Source organism: Phyllostomus discolor, chromosome X (assembly GCF_004126475.2).
Source record: "Phyllostomus discolor isolate MPI-MPIP mPhyDis1 chromosome X, mPhyDis1.pri.v3, whole genome shotgun sequence".
Taxonomy (NCBI): domain Eukaryota; kingdom Metazoa; phylum Chordata; class Mammalia; order Chiroptera; family Phyllostomidae; genus Phyllostomus; species Phyllostomus discolor.
The window spans coordinates 91,267,925-91,295,458 of record NC_050198.1 but is presented as its reverse complement, the minus strand read 5'-3'; the positions used below and the strand labels follow the sequence as shown (position 1 = coordinate 91,295,458).

Here is a 27,534-nt window from a genome sequence, read left to right as displayed (position 1 = left end):
ATTATCACTAAGCACAAAGGTCCTTAGTTTTGTCCTGAATTAGGGCAAAAGAAAAAATGTACAAAACCTGAGATTATAGTCCCATTTGGAATTGGATATTTCTTAATTTGTACATGTGATATCGTGACCCTTGGACACAAACAGCCTGGAGTGTGACTTCCATCTCTGCTTAAACTCTGGCTTAAAACCTTAAACAAGTTATATAGTATCCCTGTGCTTCAATTTTCTTAACTGCAAAATGAGGATAATAATAGGATAAACCTCATAAGGCTACTTTCAGGGTTAAGAAATTTAATACATGTAAAGTGCTTAGAAAAAGGTGTAAGAGTGTTTGTTGAATCAATAAAATATTATATCTGCTCTATAAAATCTCCCTATGTAGTTATAAACCTTCAGTGGTTCCAGAATGCATTAGTTAAATAATGATGCCACAAGCTCAGGTTATTTTTCTTTAATAAGAAACAAACATGCCCTGGCTGGTGCGGCTCAGTGGACTGAGAGCTGGCCTTGGAATCAAAGGGTTGCTGGTTCCATTCCCAGTTAGGGCACATGTCTGGGCTGCAGGGCAGATCCCCAGTTGTGGGTAAGTGAGAGGCAACCACACATTGATTTTTCTCTCCCTCTCTTTCTCCCTACCCTCCCCCCTCTCTAAAAATAAATAAATAAAATCTTAAAAGAAAGAAACAAATATATGTGTGTTCTCTTTGGAGAAGTGTCCATTCAGGCTTTGCCCTATTTTTAATTGAATTATTTGTTTTTTAGTGTTGAATTTCATAAGTTTTTTATAAATTTTGGATATTAAGCCCTTATCAGATGTATCAGTGAATGTATTCTCCTATTCGGTGGGTTGTATTTTCATTTTGTTGATAGTTTCCTTTGCTGTGCAAAAGTGTTTTAATTTGATGTAGACCCATTTGTTTATTTTTCTCTTGTTTCCCTTGCCTGACAAGATATATTAGATAAAATATTGTTATGAAAAATGTCTAAGATTTTACTGCCTACATTTTATTCTAGGATTTTTAGGGTTTTGAGTCTCACATTTAAGTGTTTAATCCGCTTTGAGTTTATTCTTGTGTGTCATGGAAGGTGGTCTACTTTCATTTTTCTGTACGTATCTGTCCAATTTTCCTTACATCATTTATTGAATAAAATATCTTTAGCCCAATGTATGCTTTTGCCTTCTCTGTCAAATATTAATTGACTATACAGGCATGGGTTTATATCAGGGCTCTCTTTCTGTTTCATTTATATATATGTCTGTTTGTATGCCAGTACCATGCTATTTTGGTTATTATGGCCTCATGGTATAGTTTGATATTAGGTAGTGTGATTCCTCTAACTTTGTTCTTTTTTGTCAAGATTGATGTTTTTATTTGGAGTCTTTTGTGGTTCCATATACATTATTAAATATTTGTTCAACTTTTGTGAATATGTCATTGGTATCTTACTAGGAATTGAATTAAACCTATAGATTGCTTTGGATAGTATGGGCATTTTAATAACATTAATTATTCCTATTCATGAACATGGTATATGTTTCTCCAAGGAGGACATACACATAGTCCACAGACACATGAAAAGATGCTCAATGTCACTAATAATTAGAGAAATTAAAATTAAAACCACAATGAAATGTCACCTCACACCTCTCAGAAAGGCTATCTTCAATAAATCAATGAACAGCAAGTGCTGGCAAGGATGTGGTGAAAAGGGAACCCTTTTGCACTGTTGGTGGGAATGCAAACTGGTACAGCCACTGTGGAAAACAGTATGGAATTTCCTCAAAAAATTAAAAATGGAACTGCCTTGTGACCCAGTGATTCCACTTGCAGTAATTTATTTGAAGAAACACAAAACACAAATTCAAAAAATATGTGTACCCCTATGTTCATTGCAATGTTATTTACAATAACCAAAATTTGGAAGCAGTCCAAGTGTCCTTCAGCAGTTGAGTGGAGAAAAAAGCAGTGGTACATTTACATAATGGGCTACTAGTTGGTCATAAAAAATAAGAAAGTTTTACTCTTTGTGACAGCATGGATAGACCTGGAGAACATTATGTTAAGTGAAATAACGCAGTCACAGAAAGATAAGTATCATATGATTTTACTCACGTGTGGAATCTAGTGAACAAACTGAACTAATAAGCAAAATAGAGACAGACTCATAGAGCACATGCTAACAGCTCTAGGGGGTTGGTGGAGTGGATACATCAAGCAAAAAGAAAAAGAACTAATAGACATGGACAACAGTGTGGTGACTGTGGTGGGGGAGTGAATGGAGGTGGAAGAGTGTACAGGAAGGATAAATGGTAATGGAAAAATACAATAAAACAAACTATTCAAAAATAAAATAAGAAATAATTGCTTAAAAATAACAAATTAAAAAAAAACTGTTTTGATGTGTAGGCTCAATTACTAACATGTGAAGGTCCTGTTTTATCTCCAAAAGTAAAGCAAATATTTTAGGATTGGCAATTAATAACAGTTGGAACAAATATAGTATTCAATATATATTTTTATATATGTATTTTTAAATTACTGATTCAAAAAAATTGTGGCAAAGGAACATTTGAGGGACTAATTTAAGTAAATATTCAAAAGGGGAAAAATTAGGGGATAAAAGTATATTTCCCCAGCTGGGAAATGTCTGCAGATATAGTGAATACTTAGTCAGCAGATATCTATTTTTATTCAAACAACTTGCCAAGAAATACAGTGGCTGCAGTTTTCTCCCCTCTTTAATGTGAACTGGAGCTCAGCTAGGAATACTGAAAATGGATGCCCATCCTTTAATGTGCCTGAGTGGGCGATGGGTAGTGTGTAGGTCAGCAGATTCTCATCCCACTCTCTACTGTGGGAATTGGCCCAGTTAACAAAGGCAAACTGGGTTAGGTCTGGGTTGACAACATGCTGTTACTATTTGAGTATGCTTCATGAACAACAAGCCTAAGCTCTCTTGCAGAAATTATTGTGCAATGCTTTGGTTTCTTATTTGTCTTAGAAAGCAATAATGTATATGTATGTTTTTCTGTGAGAGCTAAAACATTCAAGACTTAAAATGTGGAAATGAATACTTTCCAGTTTAAGGCAGTTTTATGTATCTGGTTAGTCCTAACTACCTTCATACTTTTCCTCACACTGCCTAGCATCAGGAATGGCTTTGCCCTTTCTTCCAAATTTTTCACCTAGCTTCCTTTTAGACTCTGAATTAAATGTTAGCACATCCATCAAGTCCCTATTGATAGCTCCACTAGAAAGTGATCATTTGTTTCCTTGAATTCATGAAGTGTGTCATCTGTACCTGTTTTAGCATATGGTAACTTTCTATACTACATTCTATGAGTTTATGCAATTATTTTATCTCCTTTACCAGATTTTAAGCTTCTTGAGGGTGTTTCTGAATCATCTGGATATAGAAATACTGCATATTGAATGATACCCACTATATAGAATGTACATAATGAATGTTGAGAAGTGAATATATAAATATATCATTTAATATTGACAACCTAGAAATAGGGAAGCTCTGCTTCCTCTTTTTTCATCGGAAACTATGGAGGGTACAGAAGAGAAGAAGTTTCCTGCTGTGCCAGAAACCCTTAAGAAAACAGGAAGGAATTTCACAGAACTGAAAATTAAGTGCCTGAGAAAGAAGTTTTCCCACAAGATGCTTTGAAAGCCAACCAGGAAGCTTATCTATGAAAAAGCTAAGCACTATCATAAGGAATATAAGCACATGTACAGAACTAAGATTAGAATGTCAAGAAAAGCTGGCAACTTCTATACATGTGCAAAACCCAAATAGGCATTTTTCATCAGGATCAGAGGTATCAGTGGTGTGAGCCCAAAGGACTGAAAAGTGCTACAACTTCTTTGCCTTCGCCAGACCTTCAGTAGCACCTTTGTTAAGCTCAACAAGTCTTCAATTAACATGCTGAGTATTGTGCAACCATATATTGTATGGGGGTACCCAAACCTGAAATTAGTAAATGAATTGATCTACAAGCTTGGTTATGGGAAAATCAACAACAAATGAATTTCCCCAACAGATAACCCATTGATTGCATGATCTTTTGGTAAATATGACATCATTTGTACGGAGGATCTTATCTGTGACATCTACACTGTTGGAAAATGCCTCAAAGAAGCAAACAACTTCCTGTAGCTTTTCAAATTATCTTCTGCATGAGGTGGAATGAAGAAAAGGACCACACATTTTGTAGAAGGTGGAGATGCTGGTAACAGGGAGGACCAGATCAACCAGGCTTATTAGAAGGATGAACTAAGGTATCTACCATGGTCATTTTTGTAATCTAGCCAGCTAATAAACAGGAACTGTTTTAAAATTGAAAAAAGAAGAAATAAGGAAGCTTTTATTCCAATATTGAATAAATGCCAATGAAAACAAATTTAACATTGAATAGAATGTACTGGAAATTGATCTCTGTGTTTTATGAATGTCATCCCATCTCATCTTCATAACAATTGTATAAAGTACTATTATTATCATCATAATAATTTTACAGGAGGGCAACTGAGGCACATAGCAGTCATGCAACTTGCCAAGGTAGTATAGAGCCAGTATTTGAATTTTAAGTGGTGTGTTCCAGCTCTTTTTCTGTTAATAATCACACTATTATACCTATTGTTTCATAGCAAGTCAGTATAGGAACTTACATTTAAACCCAGGAATTCTAATTTCACATCCAGTGCATTTCCTACTGTGAATACCAACTGCCTTGCATGTAGTAGATAGTTCCCAACACCTACTAGATCTCCCAGTTTCACATGCAACCCTTCCTAGTCTTCATTGGTCCACTTTTAACCATTCTAAATTCATTAATGTAATGAGGTAGAAAATAAATTACATGGAATAACTCAAAAATATAAAGGTAAGATTTGGGTGCAAAATAAAGTGCCTGGTATGTGTACTCCTGAAACTGAGAGCTTCATAGACTACCCCAAATTGTAGTTTTCATTTGAAATGTCCCATAGATCCAGAACAGATAAGACAATTTAGCATCATCAATCTACTTGTGGTATTCAATTCTGGTTACTTATCAGAGTAGCCTGCACTGTACCAGATAATATTGCTGTACTATTAATTTAAATAAAAAATACCTTCATTATGACATGAATTGCTATTTGAAATATTTTATGAATGACATTCATTACTGTGAATAAACTATACTACATAGATATAAATTGGAAATTCTTTTTTATAGCCTCTAAATTATTGTGGATATTTTATTTGTTATTAAAATTAATATAAAATTTAACTATTACAAAAATTTAGTTCTGGTTTCTATATATAAATTTAAAATATTATACATTTTAAGTAAAAATAATAAACTATTAATTTTTCCAGAATGAGAAAGAAAACTTTTTAAATATTTTATTTATTTATTTTTAGAGAGGGAAGGGAAGGAGATAGAGAGAGAGAAACATCAATGTGTGGTTGCTGGGGGTCATAGCCTGCAACCTAGGCGTGTACCCTGACTGGGAATCAAACCTGCGACACTTTGGTGTGCAGCCCAAGCTCAATCCACTGAGCTACGCCAGCCAGGGCCAGAAAACTTTTTAAAAATGTACACAAGGAACAGAAAGCAGACATCAAAAAGGCATTGAGAAAGATATAAAAGAAAGTTAATTGGGTCATTGAATAAAATGTTAGGGAATATACATAAAATGCCAGGAAAATGAATAGGAAATTAATTCAATGCTATGAGATAAGATGGAGACTCCTTGATGGAGTATACCTTCTACATACATGTAAAGCATCACTGATGATTTTCAAGATAAAATGAGCAAGATGAATCCAAGTAATTCATTGAAAATGGAATTTCTGCAAAATCAAGCACATGGCAGTGTAATTTGATTATTGAATGATGAAAGACTCTTGTGGAAAAGTATCCATCTCAGATTAAAAAAATAACTTTGAAAAGAGTAGGAAGTTTTCTCAAACATTTACATGAATTCTTCCAAATAATAGAAAGTAAAAAATTACTAGATCTTGGTTAATTTATTCTACCTTAAAGGATATATTTTTTCTATATTTTCCACTCTTTGTGGATTGAAAAAATAAATTGAAGAAAATTGAGTGTATATTTTTAGAAAATGTGAGCAATATAAAATGCACAACAATGGTAGAGTTCAGTATTTATAACTGAAGTCAGCTGTAGGACAAAGACAAATTGTCAGAACAATCCAGAACACTTTGTTCAAAATAAAATAAACATGATTTATTTTTTATTGAAAGTATTATTGACTCACCCATTTAAAATATATTATACAATGTTTTCGTATATTCACTTGTACAACCATTGTGCAATCAATTTTAGAACATTTTTATTTCCCTAAAAAGAAATCCTGTACTCATTAGCAGTCACCATTTCCTACAATACCTACCTACCTCTCTGATATAATCAACTGTATTAGCCTACTTGTGCTGCCATAACAAAATACCACCAACTAGGTGGTTTGAACAATAAAAATTTATTTTTTTTCATATGCCTGGAGGCTAGAGGTCTAAGATAAAGGTTTTGGCTGATTCTGTTTCTGGTGAGAGTTCTTTTCTGTCTTGGAGATATCCCCCTCCTTGTTATGTTTTCACAATGCCTTTTTTTGATGCATGAGCATGGGAAGATAGAGACAGAGATGCACTCTGGTGTCCCTTTTCATTAGGAAACAAATTCTAACAGAGAAGAATCCTACCCTATGACCTCATTAATATTAATGACTTCCTTAGAGGCCCCATCTCCAAATACAGCCACACTTGCTCATTAGGTCTTCAACAAATGAATTTAGGGGAGATACAAACATTTAGTCCATAACATTGTGCCCTGGCCCCTTAAAACATATGTCCTTCTCACTTGCAAAATATATTCATTCTATCTCAACAGCTGTTCAAATTTTACTCATTCTGGCATGGAGTCTAAAGCCCAAAGTTCCATCTAAATATCATCCACATCTAAATCAGATATGATATGATTCACTGTGGGGCAAATTTCTCTCTAGGTATGAACCTGTGAAACCAGATAAGTTAGTGCTTCACAAATACAGTGGTGCGGCAAGCATGGTATGGACATTCAGAAGGGAGAAATTGAAAGGAAGAAAGGGTGACAGGTCCCAAGCAAGTCCAAAACTTAGCAAGGTAAATTCCATTAGACCTTAAGACTTGAGAATTATCCTCTTGGCTTCTATGTTCTGCCCTGCAAATCCACTGGGGAGTCTGGCAGAACAGCCCATCTCCTGCAGCTCTGTGGGGAGGCTTGAATGGAAGTGGCCTGGCCCTCTGAAGCTAAGGAGGGGAGTACTGCCACTGAAATTTTTGAGACAGTAGAAAACAGGTTTTGCCTCCTGAGCCTGTGGTGGGAGGAGCACGCTGATGATGTCTGGATTCCATTAAGAGACATTCTTCCTTTTTTTTTTTTTTTTTTGCTATTTTTTAAGGTTACACGTGTTCTTAATTATTCAGTTAGGAACTATTTTCCTGTTATTCTTGGTCTAAACAAGATTGTCTCACATGGTATATTATCATCTTTATTCTTGGATTCTGCTGAGATGTTTTATAAAAACCATGGTTCAGACCCATACTAATATTATCAAATAGTTGTTCAGCCACACACTTTCTGTGAAGCATATACCCTTTTGCAACATCAACAGGCTGTGAATTCTTCAAATATTCAAGTTCTTGTTCCTTTTTGCTGAATAATTCTTTCAATTTACTTTTCCCCTCTAGTGTCTTACTAAGGTAAAAAAAAAACACACACACACACAAGTCATTCCTTTAACATTTTGCTTAGAAATCTCCTCAGCTAAACATCTAACTTCATCTCTCACAAGCTATACCTTTCAGAAAACACTAAAATACATTTTGGCAAAGTTATTTAACACTTTATAACAGGGATAATCTTTGCTCCATTTTCTTGAAAGCTATTCCTTGTTTCTACCTGCAACTTTACCAGAATGGTCTTTAACATCCACATTTCTACCAACATTCTGGTCATGATGATATATGTATTCTTTAAAAAGATGAAAGCTTTCTCTCCAGCTTTCTTCTTTCCCTTCTGAGCTCTCACCAGAATTGCCTTTAAGGTCCATATTTCTGCCAACAATCCTTTCATGGCAATCTCGAATATTTCTAGCATAAGCCTCAAAATTCTTTTAGCCTCTAACCATTGCTCAGTTGTAAAGCCACTTTCACATTTTAAAGTATTTGTTACAGCAAAACCCCACTTCTCAGTACCAAAATATTAGTCTACTCAAGCTGCCATAGCAAAACACCATAGATTGAGTGGCTAAAACAATATAAATTTATTTTATCACAATTTGAGAGCAGAAATCCAAGATCAAGGATCCAGACAATCTGATTTCTAGTTATGACTCTTTTTCTGTCTTTCAGATGCCATCTTTTCTCTATGTCTTCCCCTGTCCTTTCCTTGATGTGTGAGTATGAAGAAAAAGAGAGTGAGTACTCTGATGTCTCTCCTTATAAGGACACAAATCCTAAAAGATCAAGATCATACCTTTAGGACCCCACTTGACCTTTCTTAGAGGCCCCTTTCCCAAATATAGCCATATTGGGGGTTTAGGCCTTTAATGTATGAATTTTGGAGAAACACAAACATTGAGTCCATAACAGCTACTAATTCACTTTTTGTCTCAATTGACTTGACTATTCTGAACATTTTATGTAAATGGAATTATACAGTATTTGATTTATTGTGACTGCTTTCTTTGACTTAGCATAATGTTTTCAAAGTTCATCCAGATTGGTAGCATGTATTAGCACCCCACTGTTTTTATTGATGAATATTATTTTAATATCTCACTTAGAATAATGTCTTCATGGTCCATCCATCTTATTGCAAATGACAGGATTTCCTTCTTTCTCATGGCTGAATAATATCCCATTGTATATACAGGGTGTGGCAAAAGTAGCTTTACTCTTTTCCCATGGAAACTGATATAACAATTAATACATAATAAAGCAAGAATAAACTCTGTTCTACATGCAACTAGAAACTTGCTTTTTCTCTACCCTGTATAACCACAATGCTTTTTTATGAATTCATCTGTTCAAAACACTTATGTTGTTTCTATACATTGGTTATTACAAATAATGCTGCAGAGTGAGGGTAGGTATGGGGTTAGCACTGGTGGTGCTGAGGATTCCCATAGACTTGGTGGGGAGAAGTTGGGATAAGGTACTCCCAGAGGCTCCTGAGCAGACTTCCTGATAAAGTCCTGGGCAAAGTTAGCAGGAATTACCTTCCTTAAATTCCCTTGGATATTCTTATATGTCACTTTCCTGATCTTCTCCCTCCTCCCAATCATGGAGGTCCTACCTTAGTACTCTGGGTGCTTCTGAATAGAAATGTTTTTCTCCAACCTTGTCCTACACAGTTGAGGTAGCCTGTTACTCACTTGCTGTTCTCTTTTTCCCCAGTGTAGAGATATTGTTTAGTTCCATGCAGGGTTGAAAGACTTGGTGGAGGGGTGGTGTTATGGTGTTTACAAAGTTCATTTTACCATTTCCACTGCATGCTGTAATTTCCCTTTGGGAAGACTGGACTTTTGCAAATTCTTGCTTATCCATGGGTATCTTCTCAAGTCAGCAAGCCCCAGCTTATTTCTCCCCTGACTGAGGTGAGTGAAGTTGGGGCAGGTTTGCTGGCTGCCCTGGTACTGCAGCACACACAAAGATCTGTCTGAATACATCTGGATGCAAAAGTGGACTTTACTCCACCTGGATTCCTTGGCATATGGTGCCTACAACTCCCACGCAAGCACTTTGGTTTGTGGATGGATATCTAATTAACTGTCCAAAATGAGGGACAAAATGGAGAAACTTCACATGCCACCATGAAGTTGACGTCACCGTCTTTCCTTTCCTTCTTTAACTATATTTTTTCATACTTTATGATTATAATGACTGTTTTAAGTCTGTTGAATTTTACATCTAGTCTCTTTTAAAGGAATTTTCTGGTGCCTGCTTTTTTTCCCCCTGTGTATGAGTCACACTTTCCCATTTTTGTATGTCTTCGTTTCTTTAAAACTGGACATTTTAGCTAATATATTAAAGCAATTCTCTTCTTCATATACATGGGCTTGTTTTTGTTGTTGGTTCCTAGTTCAACTTTTAAGACAAGGTCTAGCATTCAGAGGATATCCACATAGTACAGTGAATTTCCTTCATTTTGAAAAAATCACAGCCACATTTTATAATATTATGGCAAAATATTTATAAAACAAGCATCAATACCATATAATATATTATTTGGAAGTTTAGATACAAAACTAAATAGTGAAAAGTAATAGATGATAAGAAGAATGAAATATTTTTGACTAATGTAATACATTTTAAACATTATTCAATTATTTCATATATAATGCATTATTGTAATCTCTATTGAACAGATAATATTTTGTTAAATTTATGGGTTTCCCAGTAGCAAATTTCTATGTGTGTATATATTTTGAATTTTTTATAGTTCAGGGAATGACATATCTGGAAAAAGATAATTTCCTTTATTTTTTTGGACCATACAAAGACTAAATCAAGATAATTATTTGAGGTGTTAGAGATTCAATAATTCCATATGTACAATGAACAATGAATTGTGCTTCAAAAAATCTTGATTCTAAAGCTTTCTGTATTCCCTGGTATGCAGTTTTTTCTACTTGGAGTGAATAATGCATCAAATGCCTTTTGTTACCACTGATTTTTAAAATATAATTAAAAAACAAACTATATGTAATAATTTCAAGAAATGTAGGTGTGTATTGAAAAACTTTTACCCTACATAAATTTGAGGCCTTTGTCAAATACTTAATAAAAAAAATAAAAGCAATGCCAACACATCACTAAAACTTCAATTAGAAGGTATATGAAGTACTTTAATTTTTTTTTTAATTTTTTAAACTTTTTTATTGTTGTTCAAGTACAGTTGTTGCCATTCCTCCCCCACCGCTATTAATAGAATCAAAGTGTCTTTAATAGAAGTACTTCATATAAAAATATGTAAGTACTTCATATAAATATACATGAAGTACTTTTAAAGACACTTTTGATTCTATTAATAGTGACTGATAAACACAATAAAATATAAAGATGATATATTATAGAATTGTATCACTGAAAGCTGTATAATTTTATTAACCAATGTCACTTCAATGAATCCAATAAAAAATAGTGATTACTATATATTCTAGATTATAAACCAGTAAATGAGTGGAACAAAAAAATGTGGTACATTTACACAATGGAATACTATGCACCAGAAAGGAAGAAGGAACTCCTACCTTCCCAACAGCATGGATGGAACTGGAGAGCATTATGCTAAGTGAAATAATCCAGGCAGTGAAAGACAAATACCATATGATCTCACCTATGAGTGGAACCTAATCAACAAAACAAACAAGTGAGCAAATTAGAACCAAAGACATGGAAATAAAAAACAAACTGACAATAACCAGAGGGGAAGGGGAAGGAAATAACAGGGGAATGAAGGGGAAGGGTCATCAAGAAACATGTATAAAGGACCCATGGACAAAAACAAGGGGAGAGTATTGAATGTGGGAGGTGGGGGTGGGTAGGGTGGGGAGAGTAATGGGGGGAAATGGGGACAACTGTAATTGTACAGCAATAAAAAAGCATTCTTTTGAAAATATCTAGTTTTATATTTATTAGTGCTGATTCATTATAGTGTCTTTACATTTTTATTTAAAATTTTAATTTATGTTTATGTAATAAATATAACATTAGAATTTGTGAATTTAAGGTACACAGTGTGCTACTTTGATATGTTTATATTATATGATATGATTGTCATTGAAATAATATTTACCACATTACAACCTTATTGTACAGTATTACAGTCTTTCATTATACTTTTTCTTAGATCTTTATGCCTTTTTTACTACCTGTTATAAATTTATACCCTTAAATACAATCAATCTCATTTCCCTATCCCTCAACTTCTTGTAACCACCATTTTACTCTGTTTTTTTTTAATAGGATTGTCTTTATTTTTTTTTTTAGATTCCACACAGAAATGATATCATACAGTGCTTGTCTTTTTCTGTCTGACTTATCTTGCTCACCATAATGTGCTCAAAATCCTCCATCTTGTCACAAGTGGCAGGATATCTTCCTTTCTTATGGCTGAATAACATTCCTTTGTATGCTATTGTGTTTTAAAAAAATAATATTACAAAAGCAACTATGCAGGAACCAAAAATTTACATGCATAATTTCCTTGCATGCATACGAGTTTTAAAAGTTATTTGAAGAAAACAGAGCTTATGAAGTTTATAAAAATACATTATTGATACTAAGAATTTTTAGTCTTTTTATATCAACACCAACTTCCCCGTTGTAGAAAATTCTAGAAAATAAAGCAATAAAGTCAATTTGATTGTAAATTTTATAATTGGCTTATCTATATTCTAAAAGTAAATATCAAAATCAATTAATTTTTTCATTTTAGATATAACATTATCTTTAAAAGACAGGTCTATGATAACAAAATAATAACATTGCCTTTTTAGTGCTTTAAATTATGTGTATAATTTGAAGAGTTATGATGATTATAAACTTCTGCAACTATGTAAAAATTTACAAGTAAAAGTGAGTGCTGTTCACAGTAAAAACAGACTATTGATTGGATATTGATGTATGGATAAATGAAAACTTTAATTTGTTTGTTAAAATCCTATGTTGCCCCTATTAATGTATCACAACAATTTTGCAGCAGTACTTTGCCCAGTGTATTTCCAAATATTTGTCACTGTCTGGGCATATTTAACCTTTAAAATATTAGTAGACAGAATACAGGGTAGTATTCCATAATCTAAATTTACTAAGAGTAACTTCTGCTCTATATGCACACAAGAAACATAATCATCATTGCTGGCTTATTTCACTTAGTATTTTCTCACCTGTAAGTGGAACCTAATCAACAAAACAAACAAGCAAGCAAAATATAACCAGAGGCATTGAAATAAAGAACAAACTGATAGTAACCAGAGGGTAGGGAGAAGGGAGATAATGGGGGAAAGAAGGGGAGGGGTCATCAAGGAACATGTATAAAGGATCCATGGACAAAGCCAAAGATGGGTAGGATTGAGGGTGGGAGGTAGGGATGGGGGGGACAGGGGGCCCATGTTGGGGTGAAAATGGAGACAACTATACTTGAACAACAATGAAAAAATAAATAAAATTTAAAAAATACAAAACAATTTTTACTAGTGACCATTTGTATTAAAAATAAGACATTGGAATAATAAAAAAGAAAAATAAGAATTGATGCTGAAGTCTTGAGGCAGGATTTCTTTTCTAGGAAACCTCAGTTTTCTTAATATAGTCAACTTATTAGATAAGATATATATATACACCTTATTAAAGGTAATCTTTTTATTTGTAATAATTAGGAAAAAATCAACTTTAGAAAAAAATAATGATGATGATTTATCTTAACTATTCTAAATAAGGGCTGCTGAAAGAATCTACTTTCCAAAATGTAAATCTTATCATATTATTCTCCTCTTTATAAACCTTCTATGAACTGCCATTGAAATACTGTAGCCTCAAAAATAATGCCATCTAACACCTGGATCCAATTTTTATTTGAACCATTCTTTCCCCACTACTCTGCTCCAGTTACACCAAACTTCTTTCAATTTCATATCATACTATGCTCATTTGGGATTCCATAATTTAAGCTTGCTTCTTGTTCTCTGTACCTCCTTGATTCTGAGAAAACTTTTTGTTCTTCAAGATATATGTCCTTAGTACAGTGTTTCCCACTCTTGTATACAGCCAATCAAGTTATTTACAGTCTGGCTGTTGTGGCTCAGTGGACTGAGCACAGGTTTGTGAACCAAAGAGCTGCAGGTTCGATTTCCAGTCAGGGCACTTGCCTGGGTTGTGGTCCAGGTCCCCAATGCGGGGTGTGCGAGAGGCAACTACACATTGATATTTCCCTCCCTCTCTTTCTCCCTCCTTTCCCCTCTCTCTAAACATAAAAATAAACAAAAAACCTTTAAAAAGTTATATGCAGTCTTATATTTAGTTTTCCAAAACATATTATAGGTAGTACTATTAGAATATAATCAATTTATAAGTTTTGTTTAACTTTTATTCCTTTATTCCTTTATGACAAAAAGATAAAATTTTGAGGTGAAGGTCTATGATATTATTAGCTTTTAGTGAATTGCTGGTACATAGCTGTTACTTGACAAATGTTTGTGGGTAAAATATGTTATAAAATAAAGATTGAGAGAGAATCTGGTAAGTATAGCATCCTGTGATATATTCTCTTCTATTGTGACAATACCTTTAAATTTCCTTTCAAACCTGTTATCCTATAATTATTAGATTATTTCCTTAAGTTTATCCAAGATATTTAATGACACTCTCAGTAATTTTATTATCATTCTAGTAATTCCTTGCATTTGGACTCTTCAGATTTTTAGCAAGAACAGCTCACAGATGAATATCACATAACCATGGTTTATAAGTAGAAATTGATGTTTTTGCATCCTGTGAAATTTTCACTTATCTGTACTTTAGGATTGAAGAGCAATTATTCACACAAATGCAAAAATATAAAAGAATAAATTCAAAAGTGGTGAGTTCATATATTTTCTCTGTTTCTCCATGGCATTGCATTGATTCACTTTTCCACTTTAAAGGATCTGTATCATTTACCTACTGAGAAACATATAAATATATAAGTATACATATATAAATATATGTATAAATATATACATACATAAAAATTATGTTACAGTTAAGTAAAAAGTTAAAGATTGACACATACTTACAATGGAATCATTTTTTTCCAAGTTATAATTTTTAGACATAGAATCTGCATCATTTAAAGCTCTGTGTAAATTACAGGGACACATTATTATCTTGAATATTGCAAATAGTTATGTATATGTTGTTGCATAATATCAACTATGAGTATTAAAGAGGGCACCAGCCAGAAATGCCAGTCATTTTAGTTCCAGTAGAAAGTTTGACACTTAGTAAGTATATAATAAATACCCGAATGACAGTTTTAATTAGACAGTTTTCTTTGTCTGCAAGGAAATATGAGATCCACTATTCACCTGTGGTTCAGCTGCATTTATGTTTCATCGCATGGCTCGCCTTCCTAGCAGTATTGTCATCACAGAGACAAAGCCAATTTCTACGCAAAAGAGAGAAGGACCAAGTACTTATTGAACTATTGAGGGAGAAGTTCTCCAAAGTCATGGCAGTATATATGCCAGGCCTTTTAAAAACATCAAGCTAGTTGGAAATTAATATATACATTGGTCATACAAAACAGAATTCCTCTTTGTAAGTCATTAAATCTGTTCATACAGACTTTATTTATTATTTTCTTAGGCTTATGGTCAGTTTCTATTTCTACATCTTTTTTGAAGATAGTCACAGAGAGTTAAGAGTCCTGCATTAGTTACTGAAATATGAACTTCCATGCAGCATACTCATGCGCTATTGCATGTTTCAGTATATTTCTTTTTCTTGTAGAAACAAGGAGGTAAATCCTTCTCCAGTCTGTGTTGCTATGTGTAAATAATGAAAAACATATCCCCCCAACATTCCAACCCTCTCCAAAATGGATATGGAATATGAGCTACAAATAGACCTTTGTCTTTTTAGCCACTGAGGTATATAAGTTCTTTGTTATTGCTGCATAACTTAGCCCATCCTGATTCATATATTTTCTAATAATATCATAGTAGATCCAAAGACTGTGCTGCCACCCTCCTGAGGCAGTAGCACAGAAGAAAAAATAGAAAATAATTATCAGTTCCAGTCAAGATGGAGGCTTAGGTAGAAATGCTTCGCTTCCTCATACAACCAAAATAGGATAACAACCAATTAAAAAAAACAACAACCAGGGTTGCCAGAAAATCAGATTTGATGGAACTCTGGCAACCAAGGCATTAAAGAAACATTCATCCAGACTGGTAAGAGTGGAGATGGGCAGCTGGGCAGAGAGAACTCCTGGCGAGGCAGTGGATTGAGTGGATGAGGCAGCAGCAGGCTGATTGGGAAAGTAAAAATTAAAAACGTCAGGCTATAAAATCCTGTGGGGATTTGAAGGTGGGAGAAACTCCCAGTCTCACAGGAGACTCTACTAGAGAGGCTCATGGGATCCTAGAACATATACAATCCCACCCACCTGGGAATCAGAAACTGAAAGAGCACAATATGCTTGTGGGAAGCAAGGGAAGTGATAAAAGTGGGGTGAGAGCCAAGCGTGTGGCATTGTTCCCTCCCTGACCACTTCCCCACAGGTGGTGCCACAATGCAGCAATGTCGGTTGTCCTGCCCTGGCAAATACCTAAGACTCTACCCCTTATAACATAACAGGTATGCTGAGACAAAAAAAATATATGGCCCAGATGAAAAAAAAAAACAACAGATCAAAACTCAAGAAAAATAACTAAGCAATGAAGAGATAGACAACCTATTTGATGCAGAGTTCAAAACACTGGTAATCGGGATGCTCACAGAAATGGTTAAGCTTGATCACAAAATGAAGAAAGAAATGAAGGCTCTGCAAAGTGAAATAAAGCAAAATATAAAGGGAACCAACAGTGAAGGGAAGGAAACTGGTATTCAAATGAATGATTTGAAACAAAAAGAAGAAATAAACAGCTGACCAGAACAGAATGAAGAAACAAGAATGCAAGAAAATGTCCCAGAGGCTTAGGAACATTTGGGACAACTTTAAGTGCTCTAACATCCGAATCATCGGGGTGCCAGAGGAGAAGAGGAAGAGCAAGAAACTCAAAAATTTATTTGAAAAAATAATGAAGGAGAACTTTCCCAATCTGGCAAAGGAAATAGACTTCCAGGAAGCTCAGAGAGTTCCAAAGAAATTGGACCCAAAGAGGAACACACCAAGACACATCATAATTAAGTTCCCCAAGATTAAAGATAAAGAGAAAATCTTAGCCCTGGCTGGCGTAGCTCAGTGGATTGAGTGCGGGCTGGGAACCAAAGTGTCCCAGGTTCAATTCCCAGCCAGGGTACATGCCTGGGTTGCAGGCCATAACCCCCAGCAACTGCACATTGATGTTTCTCTCTCTTTCTCTATGTATATATCTATCTCTATCTCTATCTCTATCTATCTCCCTCCCTTCCCTCTCTAAAAATAAATAAATATTTTTTTTTAAAAAGAGAGAAAATCTTAAAAGCAACAAGAGGAAATCAGAGAGTTGTCTACCAAGATAACAGCAATCAGCTGATAGCCCATAAGACTATCAGCTGATTTCTCAAAAGAAATCTTACAGGCAAGAAGGGGCTGGAAAGAAGTATTCCAAGTCATGAAAAGCAAAGACCTACATCCAAGATGACTATCCAGAAAAGCTATCATTTAGAATGGAAGGGCAGAGAAATTGCTTCCCAGAGAAGGTAAAGTTAAAGGAGGCCATCATTACCAAGCTCTTATTATATGAAATGTTAAAGGGACTTATCCAAGAAATGTAAGAAGATCAAAAACTATGAACAGTAAAATGACAACAAATGCACAACTGTCAACAACTGAAACTCAAAAACAAAAATGAAAACTAAGTGAACAACTAGAATAGGAAGAGAATCACAGAAATGGAGATCACATGAAGGGTTATCTGTGGAGAGGGGAAGGGGGCAGAATTGGGGGAAAGCTACAGGGAATAAAAAGCATAATTAGTAGGTACAAAATAGACAGGGGGAGGGTAAGAACTGTATAGGAAATGGAGAAGCCAAAGAACTTATATGTATGATCCATAGACATGAACTAAGGAGGGGAATGTTGGTGGAAGGAGGGGTGCAGGGTGGAAGGGAATAAAGGGGAAAAATAAATGGGAGAGCTGTAATAGCACAATCAATAAAATATACTTTAAAAATAATGATCAATTTATAAGAAAATTGGTGAAATCCATTGATAATTGCAACAAAAATAATTTTACATTTGTTTAATATGAGCTTTATATATGTGTGTCTCTAAAAAGAAGCTTACTTAAGTCTTAAGGCCTACTTGGACAAGTTAAAGAAAATTAAGTGTTATTGGGAAATAGTTTCCTGGGCTGTGATTGCTGATTTCTCCAGAGAACAACCCTGAACAAGTTGTAGTTCAAGAATCAACATCCATTTACAGTCAAATAGAATAACTTCTGTTTGCCCCTCAATGCTCTGCCGTGGCCACCCAAAAGTTTCCAAGAGCTATTTAAAAAAACTCAGAAAAAAGCAGCTATAGAAACCAAGGCTTTAAGAAGTAAAGGAACATGTAGAAAGGACCCATGGACAAAGCCAAAGTGGATTAGGATTGAGGATGGGAGGTGGGGATGGGTGGGGCAGGGGAGAGTGGTGGGGGAAAATAGAGACAACTGTACTTGAACAACAATAACAAGTGTTAAAATAAATAAATAAATATTCAAAAAAGATATGAAGGAAAGTACTTATCATGTATTGGCCAACTATACTGTGTATGAGACTTTTTTTTTACATTTTCTTATATCAGTAACACAGTAACTATATGAGGTAAATATTTTTACCTCCACTTATCAGATGAGGAAATAGAGACCTTTACCAATAACAGTCAGTATGGTAAGTGACACTGATCTACCCCCACATAATTAACAAAAAGCTATACATTTATCAAGCACTTACCCTACTCAGGGCACTGTTAGAAACATTACTTTTCCCTAAGAGGATCACCAAATAGTTGGTATAAGGAGCCATGGTGTAAATAAAGGTGTAACACTATAAGCTAATGTAGGCTAAAGTTTCCACATATTTTCATAGATAATAAGGACCTCATATGTCCCTTGGCAGAAGTCAATGAGAATTGGGGTAGTTTGGAAGGCAAGGTGGAAGTTGATGTTAAGCTTTGAATGAGGGTGAAAAGAAAATGGCATTGGAGTAGAAATTTAAAGGTAAAGAATAACAGATAAAAAGCAAAGAGGTAGAAATGTATATAATACATCTAGGAACTAGTACCACTTTGCTTGAAGCACGTGTTTTCTTTCAATTAATTAATGGGGGATTGGTGATATCAGTGAGCATTTAATTTGGAAGTAATTATAAAGCCCTTTTATTTAAACTAACTACCAACTTAAAATCATTATACCAAGTCCCAAAGAACTGATTCTCCATGGTTTGCATGAATAACTACAGCAGTGATTTCCAACATTGCTGTCCATCATAAAACTTGGCAAGCTTATTAAAATATGTTCCTATCAACTTTTGGGAACCTTCTAAAACAGTCTTTTAAGGTAAGGCTTAGGCAAAGCCAAAGAGAGACAAGTGGGAGGCCTTGCAGGCTAATACATTTTTTTTTTTACCCTTTAAAGCTGATATTTATGTCTTCAACGTTTATTTAGTAGACCACTGGGGAAGGGTAAAAGATGTCTGATGACTGACTATTATCCTAAGAAAGACTGTCATAATCTCATAATTGCAAATCCCACTCATCTAAGTGGAAATTCTACATTTATTTGGACCTGTCCTCTATAGAAAGCTTGAGTGATCATCCATTGATACTTGATATCCATTATGTACTCGATGACTGAAGTATGTTTTTCAACTGCACAAAGCAGTCTGTCTCAGCTGAGTTTGTGTAAGCATATCATTTTCTATCTCTTTGCATTCTCTATAATGTTCTAATACCTAAGGGTATTCCTTATAAATTGACATCTCAGACAGTTGCCTATAAGACTGTTCTTTTTAATCTGATTCTGGATTGATACTGTGTTTTCTTTTAAACAAGTTGCATGGTATTTCTTATACAAAGCCAGGGATAAGGATACTGGGTAGAGTGCTTGCTGCTTTCACAAGCAATCCATTGTAGATGGGCTTTAATTTGAAGAATGTTCTTTGTTAGGATAGCCTGAGATGAGATATTCTTCACTGTAACTTCAGCTCATGAACTAACTCTATTATATTTTATGTGTCAGTCTTGAAAAAAAGTTGAAGGTAAATCTAAATACACTCCCTCCCCCCATATCTGCCAACCACCATCTTGTAAGTTCTTGCCTACAAGGACAACAGCTTGTTTCTCACACAGCCGTGACTTACTTTATTGGCATGTGTCTTGATCAGTTCCATAGGGATCCATACTCAGACCTCACACTTGATTGAATGTTCTGTTGTCAGCATCTTGAAGTTCTTAATAATTTTTGAACAAGGGGCCCACATTTTTGTTTTGCACTGGCTCCATAAATTATGAAGGTAGTCCTGCATACAATAGGATTTCAAAGGTCTTTTAAAGTATGGATATTATTATTATTATTTTATATATATTTATTTTTAATTACTTTATTGTTGTTCAATTACAGTTGTCTGCATTACCCCCCACCCTCCCCCCAACCCTAGCTAGTCCTACCTCCCTCTCTTGCTTCCACCCTCCCCCTTGGTTTTGTCCATGTGTCCTTTATAGTAGTTCCTGAAAACCCTTCCCCCCACTGACCCCTCCCCACTCCCCTCTGGTTACTGTCAGATTGTTCCTAATTTCAATGTCTCTGGTCATATTTTGTTTACTTTTTTCTTTTGTTGATTATGTTTCAGTTAAAGGTGAGATCATATGGTATTTGTCCCTCTCTGCCTGGCTTATTTCACTTAGCATAATGCTCTCCAGTTCTATCCATGTTGTCGCAAAGGGTAGGACCTCAAGTGTGGATATTATTTTTTGGTGACTCCAGTTTGTCTATGATACTTTCAGTCTATACACCTAAAGTATTACCTACCTCAGTAGGTCACAGTCAAGTTTGACTACTGTTTGTCTTGTTCTGGAGAATAAGTTCATATCAGTCTTGTGGCAGCTACATCACAGTGTTAATTAAATACAGTTTCCAGATGTAATAATTTCCTTGTTCCATGCCTGAGTTCTTCTACAATCCATGGCTGAAGGCATTTGGTCCTATTTTCAGGCTTATTCTTATCCCAGGCTCTGTTTCTTTCATATATATATAGATGAAGATTTTATTTATTTATTTTTTGAGAGGGAAGGGGTGAGAGAGAGAGAGAGAGAGAGAGAGAGAGAGAGAGAGAGGGAGAGAAACATCAATGTGCAGTTACTGGGGGCCATGGCCTGCAACCCAAGCATGTGCCCTGACTGGGAATTGAACCTGCGATGCTTTGGTTCGTAGCTCACACTCAATCCACTGAGCTATGCCAGCCAGGTCCCAGGCTCTGTTTCTTTTCAGAAAAAATTCAAAGAGTTTCAGGTCAGTGCCATTTTCCATTGTCACTTTGTTCTTGCTATGATAATCTGCTTTTCTAATCCACTCAAGCCATTTTGTTTATGTACAACCCTTAGGCTCTTTCTGGTGGATAACAATAGCAGCAATATTTAGAAGTGAGAGATGGTAAGAGATAGTTATCACCTCAAAATCTTATTTTGAAATTATAATGGGAGTTTATCTTGGACCACATTCTGCCAATACACTGATATTTGTTAAAAGCACTTGTTGGGGCACCAATCAGTTCATACAACATGTTTTCTGAGCTCAGTGAGTTTCTGCCTATCTGTGATTTTATATGCTCTGACCACAGTTGCCTGAATAATTCACTGGAAACAGATGCAACTTTGTTCTAGAGGAAGGGGCCAATTAGGGAAAGAGAAACCATTCTAATTATTTAAAACTAGATAGAAGCGTATTAATGCAGAAATTTGGTTACATGGTTGATAGAATAGCTGAAATGCTAAACAGAATAGTGAGGTAATAGAGGGATTAGTAAAAGGTAAATGCCATTCACCTCCTGGGCTGAAGATGTAAAGAAGATGCTGTTACTGGATCCCAGAATGTAGAGTAATAACCTGTTTCTTGCCACCTCACAGCAGAAGCTAGCAAATAAAAAAACCCTATCTCAGTCAGGAAAAAATGCAGGAAGTCTTAGAAACAAATGGAATATCTGACAGAAGGTTTTGGGGTTAATTTGCCTTTCTCAGTTTTTAATAGATCAAATAGAGAAGCAAAGACATACATAATGTTAATTATGTAGCTAATAAGATGGAAGGAACGGATATAAAGTTGACCCTTGAACAAAGCCAAGCCCTGTAAGGTCCTCAAAAATCTGTGTATAACTTAAGTTGGCTCTCTGCATATTCAGTTCCTGAAAAAGGACCTAAAATATGAGTACAGTTGACCCTTGAAAACATAGGTTTGAACCACACAGGTCCACTTATATGTAAATCTGATTTTTTTTAGAGATTTGGAAGATATACTTATTTTTCCTGTATTATCATTTTCAAGAACATACCAATGTATATATTCCCTAAATCTCATATTAAAAACCACACACTGACTTTAACTTCATACTTGTGATGATAATAGCTAACACTTGAGCACTTATCTGTACTAAATTGTTCTTCTTCATAACTTTATTTTACTATATTTGTAAATTTTTATTGATGTTTTATATTATACTGCTGATAATTTAAGAATTATTTTTTCTTTACTGATGCCTTCAACTGTGTATCCACGGTCATACTTTTTGGATGAACCTCAGGCTCAGAGTGCTGTGTTAATTGTAATCCTCAGCACACTACCATCAGCACTCTGACAAACCCTTTGGATGCATGTGGGGATCTGTAAGTAGCAAAAATATACCAGAGTAAAGCTGCTGGCTGTGGACAAATCCATTATTATAGTGAATGATGTAACCCTTAAAAGAGAAGGGGAAAGAATTCAAAGAACTCTTGAGATAGAAAGCAGCATAAAATTATTTAAGGACTACAAATCAGATATCTTTCTAAATTGAAGATCATTGAATTATTTTAGATTTTCTCTTATAACTCTTATATTTTTGGGGCTTTAACCCTCTTTAAACCAAGATTTTTCTTTTATTTCTTATCTGAAGATGTTTGTTGTTGAGATTACAGAAACCATATAGAATTTGAGAAGGCTTCCAGTATAAATGTAATGTGTTCTATGTTCCATTTTTTTACTATAAATTTAAATGTTATTTTACAGTCTTTTATCAGTACTAGCATAGGTGTTGACTATGTTTTCTGGATCTACTTTTAGTTATGCATCACTCATTCCATCTGTTTTTGTCTTACAATTTCACATCAGTAGAGGGCAATGTTCAGGGGGCTTTGTGTGCAGCTTTGTGTCCGTCTTTTAGTTCTTCTTTTTCTTCCTCATGAGAATTATTTACTTTCGCAGTGTCAGAATTTTGTTTTTAAGAATCGAACATCTATTTTGAGCATCTTTGCTTTTAATATGTTAATATCATCGAGCTTAAGAATTTTTTTGATTAATTTAGTAGCTGTTTTCCCAAATTCTAAGGTCTCACTTGAACTGATAGACAAGGACTACTCATGAACACCTCCAAAAAATGTGAGTAGAAACTGCTGGTTGTCTAACATTATTAGTTTGTAACTTCTTACTCAATAACAAGAATCTTGCTTTTTATCAGGGAAAACCACCCCACAGCTAAAATACTACATACCCAAGCCAGTCTTTCAGGTTGGTGTTACTATATGACTAATTTTTTTTTGCTTATTTAATTTTTTAACTTAAAAATTATTTTTGTATTGTTTACCTTACTTAGCATAATATTTTTGTTGCTCTGTTACAGTTGTCCCAATTTCCCCCCCATTGCTCTCCTTTGCCTTGCACCCCCCAATTCCCCCCATCCCCAGCAAACTTTTAAATGTGTCCAGTGGAAATTAAAGATGTAACAATTTGATTTTGCCATTGAGATGGGAGTGCTATGTGGTACATTTTAAAATCCTCTTTCAAAGGGAGAGGATACCTTTCTTCTTTCTTCCTTGCAGTGCTAAACTTGGATATGATAGCTGTAGCACTAGTAGCCATCTTGAACCATGAGAATATGTACCATCTCTTCTTGGTGGCAGATGATGAGGTGAAATGCTCTTGGGTTCTGATCATTTTTCTGAAGTCACCATACTGTTCATGGACAGCTTAACTGTGGATTTATTTTGTGTAAGAAAAAATAAACTTCTTCCTTTATTTAAACTTATAATTTTGGATTCCTCTGTAATTTAGAAGTGGATCCAATCTTAGATTTTCATTGTGCTAAGGGGCTTGGCTTTTAATATTAACAGAGTAAGCAAAGTATTACTTCAGAAAGATTAATGAAGTATGAATTTGATCTAGAAGAAAATGGAGACAAAGAGGTCAAATATAAAATCATCACAAAAATTTGAGAATTAAGTTATAATGTCAGGAATATGGTGGTAAGATCAGGGTATGGTGGTTGTGGTTATAAGGGGTCCAAAGTTTCTCATTTGTGGGATTGGAAGAGATCTGGAGACAAGAAGGACTCAGTCAGTATCAGGGCAGGTTTAGTAACATGCATGTTTGAGAATATCCTAGAATTTCTAGGTAGATAGTGTGATGCCCTGAAAAGAAGTAAGGCTCTTATTTCAGATAATATTGGCTTACTAATGATAACCTGTGACAGATAATTAGATATTCATTATTAGCCTCAGTTTTTGAAAAAAAAGATTAAAAAATCCCAGACTTTCAGTATCATTTTAGTACCTATTTCAGAGGCTTTTAAGATGAAGATTAAGTGAAACAATGTCTTTGAAACATCATTGTGCACAAAGGCACATCATAAGGACTCATATATTAGTTACTTGATTATTAAAGTCCTTGCCACATCCTAATAGGCATAAAATGAATTACTGCTAAGTCTGAAAGAGAATGAGAACTTACAGCTTATGTTGTCTTTCATATTCACTAAGGAAAGCATTTTTAGAATGAAGACAACTCTCTTTAGGTGTACCACAGTTCTCTCCCCATTTATGGGGCAGATGATTTCTGACAATATCAAAAGTGTTGGGAAGACCTCAGCAACTCCAAGAGGAGGTTGAAGTGGAAGGTTTCTGGTTGCCCCCATATTGCTGTTACACTATTCTTAGACTTGGGATGTCTTTATTAATTAATAAAGAGACAAAATAAAGTGACTCTCTTGAGGATTGAGCCTTCTGGTTTCCTGTACTGCATTGGAACATGCATTGTCCATAAGTGTTTCTAGAATTTTTTTAGTTTAACATCTCTTTATTTTAGCTCAAAACTGAGATCTAGGGAAATCTAACAAATTCCTGAATAAAGACAAAATAAGTTTCTTGAGGAATACTCTTTGCAGCAACTAAACCAACAAAAGTCAAGCATCCAAAATAAGAAACTTTGATGAAAAAAAATGTGGTGGATGTAAAGAAATTTCACTATTCTACTAATTAGCAATCATCTTAACTCAGTTTAATTGCTATGATAGTAAAGTCAGGTTCTAATTCTTTTTGGGTTTCTTAGATAGTTGAGAATGGACAAACTATACTAAAATCATTGTAATGATAACTACCCAGTGGAAGGGAGATAACAGTGTGATATCTTCAATGTTTTCGAGGGAGCTTCAGACAACTTTTAGACTTTTATTATCTGACTCAGCTTGCACCTGGATCCTGCCAAGAGCAGTGTTGTTAAAGAGTGAGCACACATAGACCCACTGCTTCATCAGTCATTTCTCTTTGATACTGTCTTCCAGATGTACCTGTTTCCTTCCTATTCAGAGCTTTTGGCACTCCTGCTGCTCCATTTTACTATTGTATTTAGTTTCTCTTTGGGATAATTTGTATTGTGTCAATCAACCTTTACTAGCACTGGTTGAGTTTTATATTTACTCATGGGACATTGTCTCTTTCAGTTACCTTTTGTAACCTTGACATTTGTCTGATATATAAAATGTAGTCTTTCTTTAATTTGTTAGTATGTCCATTATATTGGTTTATTTAAAGGTCATTATAGCCTGAAAGGGATTTCTTTCTCCACAAACAGTATACCTTTATATTTTCCCACAGCAGGAAAACTCACATCTTCCAGTGTCATTGAAATCTGGCTAGAACAGCAGGGAGACAACTTCAACCCTTTCTCTGTGTTTTTTTTTTTTAATTGCCCCACTATCCCAAAGAAGCTTCTAGCAGTTTTGGCTACCTCATTTCTCTGAAGCAATATAAAAAATGTGAAAACCTTTTGTGTTTTTAATAAAATTGTAATTACTACTACAGTAATAACCTATAGTTTATCCAATCTTTATGTCAGACACAACTTCTAAGCACTTTGTGTTGCTGTGTAGGTGGGGTTCATTAGTTTGTGACAGAAAACTAACCTTAACTAGAGTCAGAAACAAACACTGGCTCATGGAGTTGAAAAGTCCAGAAGTTGGTGTGTCTATATTTATAGCTTTATCTATATGCTCAAAGGAAAATTAGATATGTACCTTTCTCCACTTTACAGGTTAAGTTTTCTACTTTATTACTTTTAATATCATGGATGTTAGGTCCTTTTATTGGTAAATTAATATTTGGGATAGCTTCATGAGATGGATATTATTATTAATTTTACCGATAAGCAAACTGAGACTCATATAATTCAATGAACATGCTAGCAGTCACACAGGAATAAGAGGTATTGCTGGGATATGGCTTCTAGACTGTCAGATGTTACAGGTGGTGGGACTTCATCATCTCCCATAAAATCATTTTGTTTTCCTGATTAGTTATTTATCCCTTTACACAAATTCTAAAATGTGGCTAATTCAAACTGACTGTACTCTCTGTATACCTCTGCCACTTCTCTCCTTATTCTCAATACATTTAGTGGCATGCTGCTTCTCAGTAAAAATATAAACTATTCACTGGTAATTTCCTTAGTTAATAGTGACATTGGTTCATAAATTTATATACATTTCAAGTGTACAATTCCATAACACATCATCTGTATATTGCTTTGTGTGTTTACTACCTCAAATCAAAGATCCTTTCCTCACCATATATTTGACCCCCTTTACTACATCTCCCCTACCCCCATTCCTTCTGGTAATTATCATACTATTGTCTGTTTCTATAGACAATAGTATGAATTCTTGTTTGTCTTATTTGTTCACTTACTGTTTTCAGTTTTACATAATACATATTACATGAGCGAAATCATTGTTCTTAACTTTTTCTTGACTATTTCCCTTAGCTTGATATTTTAAAGATCATCCATGTTGTCACATGGCAGTATTTCATCTTTTCTGATGACAGAGTAGTATTCTATTGTATATGTGTACCACACCTCCTTTATCCAACCAAAGGATACTTCGGTTGTTTCCATGTCTTGGCCACTGTGAATAAAGCTACAATGAACATAGGAGTACATGTATCCTTATGAACAAATATTTTCAAATAAATGAAACCATATCAACCTAAGAATCTTCTGTATAATGAAGGGAACCATTAACAAAACAAAAAAGCAATTAACTGAATGGGAAAAGATATCTGCAAACAACACTTCCAATAAGGGGTTAATATTCAAAATATATAAAAACTCATAAACTCAACATGAGAAAAACAAACAATCCAATTTAACAAAATGGGCAGAGACAATGAGATACCACTTCCCACTGGAGAGAATGGCCATCATAAACAAAGCAACAAACAAGTGTTGGAGAGGTTGTGAAGAAAAGGGAACCCTAGTGCACTATTGGTGGGACTGCAGACTCACGCAG

General features: G+C 34.7%; 1 pseudogene; it reads left to right on the top strand.

The window, feature by feature from the left end:
• Positions 1 to 3,555: 3,555 nt before the first annotated feature.
• LOC114505304 lies at positions 3,556 to 4,326 on the top strand (annotated as a pseudogene).
• The last annotated feature ends 23,208 nt before the right edge of the window (positions 4,327 to 27,534 follow it).